Source organism: Barbus barbus (genome assembly GCF_936440315.1).
Source record: "Barbus barbus genome assembly, chromosome: 31".
Classification (NCBI taxonomy): Eukaryota; Metazoa; Chordata; class Actinopteri; order Cypriniformes; family Cyprinidae; genus Barbus; species Barbus barbus.
In genome coordinates this window covers 3,823,282-3,830,086 of record NC_136759.1, presented here as the reverse complement: position 1 = coordinate 3,830,086, position 6,805 = coordinate 3,823,282, and the positions used below count along the sequence as shown (strand labels likewise).

The following is a 6,805-nucleotide window of genomic DNA, read 5'->3' as shown; positions in this document are numbered from 1 at the left end:
TTGAGAAGATTTCTCACATGTTCTGCCTCTTTCTCGCTGTCTGAATATCAGATTGTTCATCTGTACACTGAGGCGGTGGCATGATGAAACCCTTCAATAATGCCTGAAGTGAAAACATCACTTTCAAAGTTGAGTTACATTCATGCAGAGGGTGGTCTGAAGCAGCGGTTCTCAACCAGTAGACCCCTATATAACATTCAGAATAAAACATGACCCTATAAACCACCAAAAGCAACTGTGAAGACTAAATAATAGGTTATATTTCTGTTTTCACCAAACCCTATCGTGCACCTTCAGAGCACTTATATTGTTGTCACGGATCTGGTCTATGAACTTCCGTTCACCCACCACCAGAGGTCACTCGCTCACGACATTGACTCTTGCACTAGAGACTCTTGCACTAGAGACCCAACGCAACAGGGTGCGGTGCAGGACAACTCTTGATGGGCGAGTGCGGGCGGAAAGAAACTTGTGTGTGTGCGGGATGCGGGAGAATAAAATTATTTGCGGGACTCACGCAAGTAAGTCGGGAAGTCGTGGCCTAATGGATTAGAGATTCGGACTCGTAATCCAAAGGTTGCGGGTTCGAGTCTTGGGCTGTCAGGGATTGTAGGTGGGGGGAGTGAATGTACAGCGCTCTCTCCACCCTCAATATCACGACTGAGGTGCCCTTGAGCAAGGCACCGAACCCCCAACTGCTCCCCGGGCGCAGCAGCGCAAAAATGGCTGCCCACTGCTCCGGGTGTGTGTTCACTGCTGTGTGTGTGCACATTGAATGGGATAAATGCAGAGCATGAATTCTGAATATGGGTCACCATACTTGGCCGTATGTCACGTCACTTTCAAAATAGAAATGATCTAAAGATAAAACATATAAATTCTTATTTATCTGTTGCACAAAAGCAAAAGGAACAACTAATATTAACATTAAAATGATTAACATGCAAGCCAGGCAGAGTTTCTATTTATAACAGGTGTTTAGCAATGTAGCCAATCACAGACTCAGCTGTTGATTTCTGGAATGCAATGGCCAGTCAGAGGTGACTCACAGTGCTGAAATTGCGTGCTCACGAATCATCTCATTTTAATACACGAAGTGTAGACATTGTGAAAGATTCATTGTGTATATGTTCATTGTGTTACAACAGAGCTTTATGAGATCGCGATGAACTGAGATGTCAGCTGATAATAAAGGAAGCGCTGCTCACATTTTGCCATGCCTAACCATGCTGGCAGCAGCCCATGCTTGCTTTTCTGTTAAAAATAACAGTGGTTTGTGAATGTTGATGCTTAGCCTAAATAACAAATATTTTATCGGGAGCGTTTATGCTGGGATGTTGTGGAGCTTAGGAGATGTTACAGAAGCATTTCATGTAAATTTCTTCAATGTAAAGAAAAAAAAATCTATATAGATTACTTTTATGTGTGCTTTTCTGTGGGCGGGAGAGGGACAAAACATGAATGTAGCGGGCGGGAGCGGGACCAGATAAGTTATATTTCTGCGGGACAGAAGCTTGTGGGAGTGGGCGGAAGCGGGACTGAAAAATCCATCCCAGGCAGGCCTCTATCTTGCACTACACTAACTGTAGCATGTCACCCCGGACTACAATTCCCATCATCCATTGCACTGATGACACACACACACAGCTGCTTCCCATCACACACCTTACTTAAGCCATGGACTTCCTCAGTCAGGTCGCCGAGTATTGTTAGCTTTATCGCTGTCTTTGCGCAGCTACACTACTGAGCCTGTCCGTTAGCCTTTGCTTATTTTTCTAGTCCTAGTCTCAGTCTAGTTTCTTGTTTGGATTCCCTGTGTTTTGATTATTGCCTGTTTATTCTTGGATTGCTCTTTCGTCTTGCCGTTTGGACTCTGTTTGCTCCTGCATGAACCATTGCTTGTATTATCGGATTACCCCTCTTGTCAAGACCTCTGTATTACGTTCGCTGATCGAAGACCCATGCTTGCCGTAGGCTTACTTTTGTGTCTTTCCTATGCCATACCCGTTTGCTGTTATTCGATTCTGCCTGTGTTTTGACCATGTTTATGAATAAAGATCTGCAGATGGATCTGAACGCTTCCTCTGTTCCTTCCATAACACATATATGGAATATATGGTGCAAGTCACATGGGACCATTCTATGATACTTTTGCAAATTCACACCCTTTTTTAAAGCGTGAAAAGAGAGTCACCATGTCATTACAGTACATGATCCATTGTGAAAATGACAATTATTTAAAAAATTTCTCCTTTTGTGTTCAGAGAAAGAAATGTCATAAATAATGGCATAGTAATACAGTACATCTTGGTTTTTGGGTTGGAAACAACCTCTGAGGCCTGTCTTGTCGTAATTCTCTAATGTTATTAAAATTTCCCAAATAGTTTTATTTGATTTTGCAGATTTTTTTTCATATATTCCATTCTTCTAACCCACAAAATAGGGAGAGCTTTGACCTTTAGGAGCTTTGAACCTTATGTGTGTGTATAAGGTACTCACTGCTTGTGTGTAAAAATAAAGAATAAAACCGAAAGTATGGTGCATAGAAATGTTTTTATTTTCCCAAGCAGTGTTTATGAAACTATTACACCCAAGAATACAATAGAGCATTTTAATAAAAAAATAATAATATTGAAAAACATTGGGGTCCACAAAGAAGTAAACCCATGTGGTCATAATTGCAGATGTTTCTGAAAACAAAATCATTAATTTACTGGTACTTTTTTTATCTATCAAGACGATTAGAATCACTAACAAAACAGTAATTTCTTTAATCAAATGAACATTTACACTCCCCTGTCAGAATTTACCCATTTGTAAGAATTATAGGCCTACTTTGTGAATGAAAAAGCAAAAGGCAGCATATGAAAGCTCCATTTGAGCATTGAAGCATATCTTCAAAAGATTCAGCAGCTAACTAGCAAAATCAGGCAATTTAAAGCATTTCTTTCAAACTCAAGTAAGCAAGTGAGACCTAATTGAATTTAAAATGTTAATTTAAACATTGGTCTATCACTCTTTCATTTGAACCTGGTTCTCCACAAAGGATACAACCTTGTTGGTTACAGCGGTAAAGTGGCACACGATCAGCAATTATCTGTAGTTTCTCACGCAGATTTGTCTTGTTTTGGTCATTTCTATAGATGTATGTGTAAGCAAAGGCTTTAATTCCCTGGTATGCCTGTAATTTGTCAAGACCTGGTATAATTTTACGATTATCATTATTATTAAGACATCTGTTTATACAGGGAGAATTTAAAGTGTAGAAAACCACACATCCATTATTTTGTCTGTTCATTAAGGTTGTCAAAGGAGAATTGTTTGGAGGATGCATCAGCAAATACTCTGAATGTGTATTGTTACGATGCCCGGCAGTAATGATTTCACTGCCTATGTAGACACTGTGGTTGGTTGGTTGAACTTCATCTGATTGGTCATTCATCAGAAAGTTGTTATTTGATGGGAAGAAATTGAGTTGACACTGCCACCTTGGGACATTGATGGCTACTGCATACTGGCCATGACTGCTTTCATAACTGATTGAAAAAAATATATATATTAACATTTACATATGCAAAATAAAGGGGAAATCAAACACGCATGGTGGGACTGTGTGTAATAGTGGTTGATGAAAAGGAACTGTAATAGCACTTTACATCGAGGGTGAATTTGTTAACATTAGTTTATGCATTATATAACATTTGTAACAACAATGAATTACTCTTTACAGGAGTAATTAATTATGTTTAAACATATGCATTTCTCAACATTAAAATGTGTATATGCATTTTTAATGTGATGTAGCCATCAGTGCCGATCCTAGACTTCTGGGGGCCCTACGGAAAACTGTGTCAGCACTGGGAGGGGGGGTGGATGAAAGAATGGATGAAACGCATTTGTCCGTGTTTCACTCCATCTCGAATCGCGTTCACGGAAAGCGCTCGAGAAACAGCATCTCTTCCGCGGCGCAGTAGCCTACGCTTTCAACTCGTTTTTGTTTTTTTAGTAAGAGCAAGAGACTGTACCATGTTCACGTTACATGATTTGGCTGATTTTTACGTAGAGAGCTTGACAGCGCACCGCATTAAAAAAAAGGATCATTGATGTTTTCATAATATTTTAAACTAAATATTATGAAACTAAAATTAAAACATCTTTAAGAGCAAGGGGGCACCCTGGTGTTTCGGGGGCCCTATGCAGCTTGCATATTCTGCGTATAGGGAAGATCGGCTCTGGTAGCCATGAACAACACCTCTTTATTAATCTTGATTTGTGTTCATTTAATAATTATATGCATTTTTTAAAAATTAAAGGGTGGAGGCTATGTGTTAAATGAGGTATGGAATGTTAAATTATTGGAAAATAGCGTACATTTGAGTTGGTAATACAAAATGGCTGGTCCACTTCAAGCAGGCATTCATTTATAATAAGATAGTTTATATAAATTTGCAACAATCTTTAAATTGTCATTCTCTAAGCATAGAGAACTACATTTTTGCGTATCTTAGGAGTGTTCCACAGGCTGAATTCTACCACTTCCAGTTTGACTAATTAGAAATGACCTACAGGGGTCATACAAGAGAAGCACCCCCTGGGGTGAAAGTAGAAGTTGACTAGAAATTGCATTTACTGATTTTTGTGTGAAACCTATTGTCAAATGAAATAAATGCATCAACAAAGATATGTAGATATTGTATGTGTTTATCTTGTACATGTCTATTTATGCTAGGAACAGTCCGAATCTCTATGAATATAGTGAGATCACATCGTCATTGTTAGGCTACCTACATGATGCATATACTAATGTTGACAAATATAACCTTATTGTACAGTGTTTCCCTATGGCAAGCCGTTTTGACTTTTATTCATTCTCAGGATATGAATTCTTGATATCACCAATTCAATTCTTACTAGTTAAAATGTCTATTCTTGATATCAAGAACTAAATTGTTGATATCAGAAATGAACATTGTCACTAGTGAAAATTGAATTGTTGATATCAAGAATTCATATCCTGAGAATGAATAAAAGTCAAAACGGCTTGCCATAGTCGCCCCTTCATTTTGTTCAGCATCATACCTTCTATGAAAAAATCTTTGAATCCTGGAAAGGGTGTTAATGTCCACATTTTCATTCACCACACTTGGAACACACGAAAGCAGAATAATCCCGAGAAGGGCCCTCAAATGCGCAGCGAAAACCTTAAATGAGCAAAAACATAAAATAATCAACAGAACAGTCATCATTTTCATCCATGTAATCTAGTTATTAGTATATGATAACTGAGACATGCCACTTCTACTGTCCTGTGAAATTGCTATCACTAAAATTACAAGAAGAAAGTGAAATGAACATTTTAAGTGGACTAACAATTAATTCTAGTAATGCTGCTTACCATGATGACTGTCGTAGAATCTAGAGCAGATGCAGTGAACTGAGCTCCTCAGAGATTATGTGTGAAGTCTGCTCTGGTGTGAAAGTTGTGAATGTGAACTGGTGAAGCAAACGCATCACATTTATTCTGCCCTTCTATTGCCATCTAATGACCATTTCTCTACACAACAGCCCTAATAAACGGCATAATACCCACACCTTATTCTCTCTCAGACGGCCTTTGTGTCCACACTATCCTTTAACATCGACTACTACTCTATCTACTCTTAAAAAATAAATGTGCTTCATGATGCCATAGAAGAACCTTTTTGTCTAAATGGTTCCATAAAGAACCTTTAACATCTGAAGAAAACTTTGACTGAATGGTTCTTTGTGGAACCAAAAATGGTTCTTCTATGGCATCGCTGAAGAACTTTTTTAAGCACCTTTGTTTTTAAGAGTGTATTTACAAACAGTATGGAAGAATATTCAGGACTTTTTTCAAAAGGAATTGTAAATTGTATGTGGCAGTCACTGTGCATTCACGAAAGCAAAAATGCAAACGATAATGCAAGATTTGCAATTGCATTTTGATTATTTCACAATTTATGCGCCCACATGTGGAAAACGTAATTGAAAATACAATTTGCAATTCCTTTTGAAAAAATTCCTGAATATTCTTCCATAAAACAGAAGCACAAAGAGATACACATGCAATTTTTCAGCATGATCTGTTTGGCCTTCTGCAAGCAGCAATTGTGATCAATGTTGCAATGTGTTGCAGCACCTTGTCTGTTTGACATTTGGCTCTGTTTATTCAAATGACCTGGCAGGTGTTTTTAACCAGTTTAATTCAGCTTCCGTGTCAAAAGGTCAAATGTGTGGGAAAATAAAAATTATTTCACTGAATGTGTGAGCAAGGTAGCAGAAGCAGCCACTATTTGCTGGGCTGCATGGGTTTTTAAGAAAAAAATACAGAGTAAATCTGTTATTGGTTTACTCTAGCAAAAACTGCCATTTAATCAAACATGCAATATCACATTTTATTTGCTCATTTTATTTGCAAATTTTAATGTTTACTGCAATTAAAACAGAAGAAAATACACTAAAATGATAAAAAGCATAAGCATTACTTTTCTTACAGGCGATCACATTCAGGTTGTTCTCCTCACACTAATAATATGGCAAAGCAGGTGCAGTTTTTTCAGTCTGTTTATCATCGTCAGCTTTTCATTCTCTCTCCAGATTATATTGAATTCAAAGGTGTAAAATCCTTCATATTTTTCTAACATTTCAAGATAGCTTTTAATGCTGAATCACTTACTGATACTTGCTGAACATTCTCAAAGTTCTCTACAATACTAATGGGTTTTTAGGTCCACAGTCTGACCCAACTGCACAAGTGCAAAAATAAAGCAGGCTTATCAGGACA

The 6,805-nt window shown here is 37.9% G+C and overlaps 1 long non-coding RNA gene across 1 annotated transcript; it reads right to left on the bottom strand.

Moving 5' to 3' along the window:
* Positions 1–2,535: 2,535 nt before the first annotated feature.
* LOC306851626 lies at positions 2,536–5,535 on the bottom strand. The gene is made up of 3 exons (XR_013782522.1): positions 5,396–5,535; positions 5,080–5,201; positions 2,536–3,536 (listed from the first exon to the last, which is right to left on the bottom strand). It is a non-coding gene; the product is annotated as an uncharacterized lncRNA (long non-coding RNA).
* Positions 5,536–6,805: the final 1,270 nt, after the last annotated feature.